Source organism: Oncorhynchus masou, unplaced genomic scaffold, assembly GCF_036934945.1.
Source record: "Oncorhynchus masou masou isolate Uvic2021 unplaced genomic scaffold, UVic_Omas_1.1 unplaced_scaffold_560, whole genome shotgun sequence".
NCBI lineage: Eukaryota > Metazoa > Chordata > Actinopteri > Salmoniformes > Salmonidae > Oncorhynchus > Oncorhynchus masou.
In genome coordinates this window covers 498,962-507,458 of record NW_027012018.1, presented here as the reverse complement: position 1 = coordinate 507,458, position 8,497 = coordinate 498,962, and the positions used below count along the sequence as shown (strand labels likewise).

General features: G+C 41.9%; 1 pseudogene; it reads right to left on the bottom strand.

Annotated features, from left to right (window-relative positions):
* Positions 1-283: 283 nt before the first annotated feature.
* On the bottom strand, positions 284-7,999 carry LOC135536127 (NLR family CARD domain-containing protein 3-like; annotated as a pseudogene).
* Positions 8,000-8,497: the final 498 nt, after the last annotated feature.

The window sequence follows — 8,497 nt, the reverse complement described above, 5'->3', positions numbered from 1 at the left end:
AGTGCTGCAGGATCCCGGGACAGACAGCAGCACTAACAGATACTGAAGCCCAACAGTGCTGCAGGATCCCTGGACCAGACAGCAGCACTGAACCATGATGTCATAGCCCAACAGTGATGCAGGATACTGAACAGACAGCAGCACTAACAGAATTAAAGGAAACCGTGCTGCAGGATTTTGGGACAGACATTGCAGCACTAACAGAAGCTAAGCCCAACAGCGTGCTGCAGGATCCTGGGGACAGCAACAGCAGCACTAACAGATTTTAAAAACAGTGCTGCAGGATCCCGGGACAGACAGCAGCACTAACAGAAGCTAAGCCCAACAGTGCTGCAGGATCCCGGGACAGACAGCAGCACTAACAGAAGCTAAGCCCAACAGTGCTGCAGGATCCCGGGACAGACAGCAGCACTAACAGAAGCTAAGCCCAACAGTGCTGCAGGATCCCGGGACAGACAGCAGCACTAACAGAAGCTAAGCCCAACAGTGCTGCAGGATCCCGGGACAGACAGCAGCACTAACAGAAGCTAAGCCCAACAGTGCTGCAGGATCCTGGGACAGACAGCAGCACTAACAGAAGCTAAGCCCAACAGTGCTGCAGGATCCCGGGACAGACAGCAGCACTAACAGAAGCTAAGCCCAACAGTGCTGCAGGATCATAAAATAATATAAAAACACGGTCAGCTTTACAAAAACAATAGACCTCTCGTTCAGCTTTCAGCTTCCAACAACAAACATATGTCGCGCTCAGACGTCAGCAGGTCCAAGTTGTGTTTCACAACGTCAATGGTGTTTATTCATGAATATTTACAATCACATGTTTACACACTAGAGAGCTATTTTACATTGTTGCTCCAGTGTGTCTTACTGAACATGACCAGGATTAGACGGAAACATCATGTTGTGTTTGACACAGGGACCACCTGACACAGGGACACTGAGGAGTCATAAACCAGAAACCCTGGATAGAGGGGCTCAGTGAATGTGGTTTGATATGTGTACAGGTGGGTCAGTGTGTCAGAGGAGACTCTGTAGAAGGACAGAGTGCCGGCTGGCCAGTCCAGATACACTCCTACTCTGTGGGAGCTGGAGGGGGGGACGGCTATGGTAGTGGAATTAGTATTGTGCCAGGCAGTGTAAAGGTTGTCAGAGCAGACCAGACTCCAGGACTTGTCATTCCATCCAATCAGACTGTCCTCACCCTCTCCTCTCCTGCTGATTCCTTTATATGTCACTCCTATAACAGCCCTTCTCCCACTCCACTCTACCTCCCAGTAACAGCGCCCAGTCAGACCCTCTCTACACAGCACCTGCTTCCTGTAGCCAAATCTCTCTGGGTGATTAGGATATGGCTGATCCTCTCTCCCACGTGTCACCTTTCTGTTCTCCTCAGACAGAGAGAGGAGTCTGTTTACTGTGTTTGGGTCCAGTGTGAGATCACATGCATCTGATGGATGAAACCAGACACAATATTAGAAATCAAAAGGAGAAGTTAAGGTAACTTGAGACTTGTTGAATGATCATATGTTATACTGTATGGTATTGTAAAACACACTTATTCACATTAATTACACACATACTCAAACACCTGTACGCATTGATGAGCACACACACGCTGGACACATGATGTCGTACTGAACCATGATGACACACACACACACACACATGTATGCATGCATGAATACTCACACATCTCTAATGTAACACGAACACGCCACACACAGACACACACACACACATACACAGACACACACATTGTCAAAGCAACTCTTTCTAAACGTTGGTGTCCCTGATTTCTGCTTCTGTAGAACTACAGCTGATATTTAATATGACCAAGTAAGTAATGATGTTGGTCTTTGACTTTGACTTAACTTGAATTAAGACTTATTCTTAGTCATATTCTTCACAGAAGTCAACACTCACATTTTCTAAGCCCAGGTTTCATTGCGTACTCTCCACCATGTTCCACACTGTAGCGGTAAGCAGAGGAACAGACAGTGATTGAGTGATACACGTCAACTCACACACTCACACATGCACGGATAAACACACAGTCAGAAATATAACTTTGTCCAAGTTGTGATAAGAATGTTTGTCTTAACTGGCCTGATAAGTCAAACATTTCTGATATGAACATTGACAAACCCTCTACATACTTGAGTTTCTCCAGTCTGCAGTGTGGATCCTCCAGTCTAGCAGAGAGCAGTCTGACTCCTGAGTCTCCTGGGTGATTGTAGCTCAGATCCAGCTCTCTCAGGTGTGAGGGGTTTGATTTCAGAGCTGAGACCAGAGAAGCACAGCCTTCCTCTGTGACTAGACAGCCTGACAGCCTGCAAAGAGTCAAATCATATTAAAACCACAATGATATTCTTTGGTGGTGAAATTGGAGTGGCAGTATATTTTTTTAAACCTGCCATATCTATTCATAAATGAATGAATGTGTATTAAAGTAGTCAAAAGTATAGTATTTGGTCCCATATTCTTTGAACGCGATGACTACATCAAGCCTGTGACTGTCATGATTGAGAAAGATCATGAATGAATCACTTATAATAAAGAGTGAGAGAGTTACAGAGGCTACAACAAAACATACTAACCTCTCACCATTAAAAAAGTGACATTCTGTACTGTCACCTAATATTAAACGTTTTTTTATCTCAAATCTAAATTGCTGGAGTATAGCATACATTTGAAAACTGTAAGCTTCACTGTCCGAACACATGTGATGTGGACTATGTGTGTCTGGTAAACACATGTGGATCTGGTGAACAGTTATCACTTGTTGACCAACTACAGGAATTCTGACCTCAGAGTCTCCAGTTTACAGTGGGGATTCCCCAGTCCAGCAGAGAGCAGCTTCACTCCTGAATCCTTCAGGTCATTGTTACTCAGATCCAGCTCTCTCAGGTGTGAGAGGTTTGACTTCAGAGCTGAGACCAGAGAAGCACAGCCTTCCTCTGTGACTAGACAGCCTGACAGCCTGCAAAGAGTCAAATCATATTAAAACCACACTGATATTCTTTGGTGGTGAAAATAATGGCAGTATAATTTTCAACATATTCAGATATGTCAGTGTCCTGAAACCTGCCATATCTATTAATAAATTAATGTATCATTATTGTAAATGATCATAATATTGCTTTTAGAGAGAAAAATGGTTTGTATGAAAATTTGAGTATACTGGCACCTCAAAAACATTTGATCTCAAATCCAAAATTCTGGAGTATAGAGCCACATTTAAAACGTTAGCGTCACTGTCAAAATAGATATGGTGTGGACTGTATACTCAGTACAATCTAAGTCTGATACCTCACTGTCTGTCTTCTGACTGATACTTCTTCTTAAACTGGTCTGGTCAGTCTGCTGGTCAGTCTATAATGTCACCTTTTATTTGAGGCTACTTTCAGACATGTCTACTGTTTAGAACTGACTGATCTTTATGTATCTATCCCCCATTTTACAAAGTCATAAGTATCATGACCAAAACACTTATAGTGTATTAAAGTAGTCAAAGGTATAGCATTTGGTACCATTTTCCTGGCCAACAATGACTACGTCAAGTCTGTGACTGCCATGATTAAGAAAGACCATGACTGAATCATTAATAATAAAGAGTGAGAGAGTTACAGAGGCTACAACAAAACAAACTAACCTCTCACCATTAACCTCTAATTAAAGGTGACGTTCTGTACTGTCACCTAATATTAAACTGTTTTCTCAAATCCAAAATACTGGAGTATAGCAGCACATTTAAACCTGTAAGCTTCACTGTCCAAACACATGTGATGTGGACTATGTGCCTGGTAAACACATATGATGTGGACTATGTGTCTGGTAAACACATGTGATGTGGACTATGTGTGTCTGTATGATGTGGACTATGTGTCTGGTAAACACATATGATGTGGACTATGTGTCTGGTAAACATATGTGATGTGGACTATGTGTGTCTGTATGATGTGGACTATGTGTCTGGTAAACACATGTGATGTGGACTATGTGTCTGGTAAACACATATGATGTGGACTATGTGTCTGGTAAACACATGTGATGTGGACTATGTGTCTGGTAAACACATATGATGTGGACTATGTGTCTGGTAAACACATGTGATGTGGACTATGTGTCTGGTAAACATATGTGATGTGGACTATGTGTCTGGTAAACACATATGATGTGGACTATGTGTCTGGTAAACACATGTGATGTGGACTATGTGTGTCTGTATGATGTGGACTATGTGTCTGGTAAACATATGTGATGTGGACTATGTGTCTGGTAAACACATATGATGTGGACTATGTGTCTGGTAAACATATGTGATGTGGACTATGTGTCTGGTAAACACATATGATGTGGACTATGTGTCTGGTAAACACATGTGATGTGGACTATGTGTGTCTGTATGATGTGGATTATGTGCCTGGTAAACACATGTGATGTGGACTATGTGTGTCTGTATGATGTGGACTATGTGTGTCTGTGTGATGTGGACTATTTGTCTGGTAAACACATGTGATGTGGACTATGTGTCTGGTAAACACATGTGATGTGGACTATGTGTGTCTGTATGATGTGGACTATGTGTGTCTGTGTGATGTGGACTATGTGCCTGGTAAACACATGTGATGTGGACTATGTATGTCTGTGTGATGTGGACTATGTGCCTGGTAAACACATGTGATGTGGACTATGTATGTCTGTGTGATGTGGACTATGTGTCTGGTAAACATATGTGATGTGGACTATGTGTCTGGTAAACACATGTGATGTGGACTATGTGTCTGGTAAACACATGTGATGTGGACTATGTGTCTGGTAAACACATGTGATGTGGACTATGTGTGTCTGTATGATGTGGACTATGTGTGTCTGTGTGATGTGGACTATGTGTCTGGTAAACACATGTGATGTGGACTATGTGTGTCTGTATGATGTGGACTATGTCTGGTAAACACATTACAGGAATACTGACCTCAGAGTCTCCAGTTTACAGTGGGGATTCCCCAGTCCAGCAAAGAGCAGCTTCACTCCTGAATCCTTCAGGTCATTGTTACTCAGATCCATCTCTCTCAGGTGTGAGGGGTTTGATGTCAGAGCTGAGACCAGAGAAGCACAGCCTTCCTCTGTGACTCCACAGCCTGACAGCCTGATAAAGAGATCATCATGACTTCACAAACACACTGTTCGTTTAACACCAAACAACATATAGATTCATCTTCTGTCTCCTAGAATTGTATGGTCATTTTGTTATACTAATGTGAACACAAATGCACTGATTCAATATGTTATTCAATAATATATTTTTTTTCTCTAAACTGAATAGTTCTTCCAGACCATTAGCACTTAAATGTATTTGTATTTACTCACAGAGAAACTCTGGAGGCTTTGACCACTGGCAGCAGCCTCAGAAGACCTTCCTCTGATCTGGAGTATTTCTTCAGGTCAAACACATCCAGCTCCTTTTCTGAAGTCAGCAACACAAAGACCAGCGCTGACCACTGTGCAGGTAAGAGTTCTTCACTGGAGACACTTCCTGATCTCAGGTATCTTTGGATCTCCTCCACTAGAGAATGGTCATTCAGTTCATTCAGACAGTGGAACAGATTGATGCACCTCTCTGGAGAGGGATTCTCCCTGATCTTCTCCTTGATGTACTTGACTGTTTCTTCGTGGCTCTGTGAGCTGCTTCTTGTCTTTGTCAGTAGACCTCGTAAGTGCTTCTGATTGGACTCCAGTGAGAGGCCCAGAAGGAAGCGGAGGAAAAGGTCCAGATTTCCTGTCTCACTTTGTAAGGCTTCATCCACAGCACTCTTGTAGAAAGTAACTTCTTGTCTTCAGTAGAAAATGTTCCTGGACGTTGTTTGAGGTTTGGCACATTAGATTTTCATTGTTGTTGATGAATGAAAGGAACACATATACAGCAGCCAGAAACTCCTGAATGCTCAGATGCACGAAGCAGTACACCTTGTCCTGGTACAGTCCACATTCCTCTTTAAAGATCTGTGTGCACAATCCTGAGTACACTGAGGCTTCATTGACATCAATGCCAGCCTCTTTCAGGTCTTCTTCATAGAAAATCAGATTGCCCTTCACAAGCTGTTGAAAAGCCAGTTTTCCCAGTGACAGAATGCTCTCTTTATTCCAGTGTGGACCTGTCTCTTCTTTCCCAAGATACTTTTCATTCTTCTGTTTGGTATGAAACACCACAAGGTGTATGTACATCTCAGTCAGAGTCTTGGGCATCTCTTCTCTCTTATGTTTCAGCATGTCTTCAAGGACTGTTGCAGAAATCCAACAGAAGACTGGAATGTGGCACATGATGTGGATGCTCCTTGATGTCTTTATGTGTGAGATGATTCTGCTGGCCAGGTCCTCATCACTGAATCTCTTCCTGAAGTACTCCTCCTTCTGTGGGTCATTGAACCCTCGTACCTCTGTCACCTGGTCAACACACCCTGAAGGGATCTGATTGGCTGCTGCAGGTCGGGTAGTTATCCAGAGGAGAGCAGAGGGAAGCAGATTCCCCTTGATGAGATTTGTCAGCAGACCATCCACTGAGGTTGACTTGTTGACATCACAACAGATCTTGTTCTTCTGGAAGTCTAGGGGCAGTCGGCACTCATCCAGACCATCAAAGATGAACAGAACTTTGTTCTTGTTGGAGATTCTTGATTCTTTGGTTTCCATTGAGAAGTGGTTGAGAAGTTCAATCAAAGTGTGTTTTTCCCCTTTCATCAAATTCAGCTCCCGAAAAGGGAATGAAAATACAAATTGGACATCCTGATTTGCTTTTCCTTCAGCCCAGTCCAGAATGAACTTCTGCACAGAGACTGTTTTTCCAATGCCAGCGACTCCCTTTGTCAGCACAGTTCTGATAGGTTTGTCTTGTCCAGTTAAGGGTTTGAAGATGTCGTTACATTTGATTGCAGTCTCTGGTCTTGCTTGTTTCCTGGTTGTTGTCTCAATCTGTCTCAGCTCATGTTCATTATTGACCTCTCCTGTTCCACCCTCTGTGATGTAGAGCTCTGTGTAGATCTTATTGAGAAGTGTTGGGTTTCCTTGTTTAGCGATCCCCTCAAATACACATTGAAACTTCTTCTTTAGATTAGATTTGAGTTCACGTTGGCAAATCATAGCAAGTTCATCTGAATGAAGAAATAACACAGAGGATATTAATGTTACGTCTGTTTTAAATCTGTATTGTAGGACTGTTGTTAAAGTTTTAAATTATAATAATTATTTCTTAACTGCCTGTATAAATCTGTAAATGATTTCATAATGCAATACACACTGGAGTGACTGATTATATTATTATTATTCATATTGCAGACAGTATCATTATTGTTGTCTATCTATCATTGTCTGTTCTCTCTTTCTCTAAATCTGTCTCTCCTGTCTAAATTAACAACACATCCCTGCTGCTACTTGATGAGTTCACTGGGTGTTGTGTTAAGGCTTCTACAATATCATTGAGTTACACAGCTACTTTAGCTGTACTTTAGTTTCCACTTTTAAATGTTTGTTATAAAACATCATTCAACATGAGGCAGACAGATCTTACATTTCTCCAGTGTGTCAGCAAGCTCCTTCTGGTTCATTTTCCTCAAGATGTGCAGTGTGATCTTCAGAGCCCCTCTCTGGCACTGCTCTCATGCTTCTCATCTTCAGCATCCACTTCCTTATCCTGCTTCTGACTCTCAAAGCCTTCTGGGAGTTCTGGACTAAGAATCCTCTTGAATATCTTCAGCTCGTTCTTCATAAATGTCATAATATTCTCTTCAAGCAACTGAAATAAATAAAGTAAATAAGTTTAGCAAGAAAATAAATGCTTTCTCATTAACACATTAATGAATGATTGACACATCAACTTATCTGGAGGTAAACAAAAACAAATGTGCATAACAGGATTACATACACTGAATATGGAGGCCAGGTCTGTTTGATGACTGAGAATCTCTGACTCTGTTGTCTCCTGTTGGTTCTGTGGACAAAACATGAGATTACATCTCCTCAACCAGGAGGCACACACACACACACACACACACACACACACACACGGACAGTGTTGTGTTTGTCTAATATTGTTTTAGGACTATGAAAATGGACAAAAAGCATTAGCCTATAGATTTTGAAAACAACAAGAATAAATGGGAATATGGGAGAGGAGAAATGACTAGAGACAGTGTTGTTTAACTCACTGACCAGGACCCCTGAGTTCTTCTTACCTTTGTTCAGTAGAATAATCTCCCTCTCTGAAGTCTATCAATTTATACATAGACTTGTCACTCTTCATGGACACACAGCTGGGTACAGGGGAGGCTGGTCTCTCCTGCTTGATTGGACTTCAACACAACAGAGACAAATATTACATCTCTCATCTACTCTGAGCTCAGAGGGGGAAACATAATAATAGTTTAATTCCAAATCGCTCTATATCCATTTTCATAAAAGTTGGTAAATTAGATGTTATTGTTTAAAGAAATTATAAAAGTGA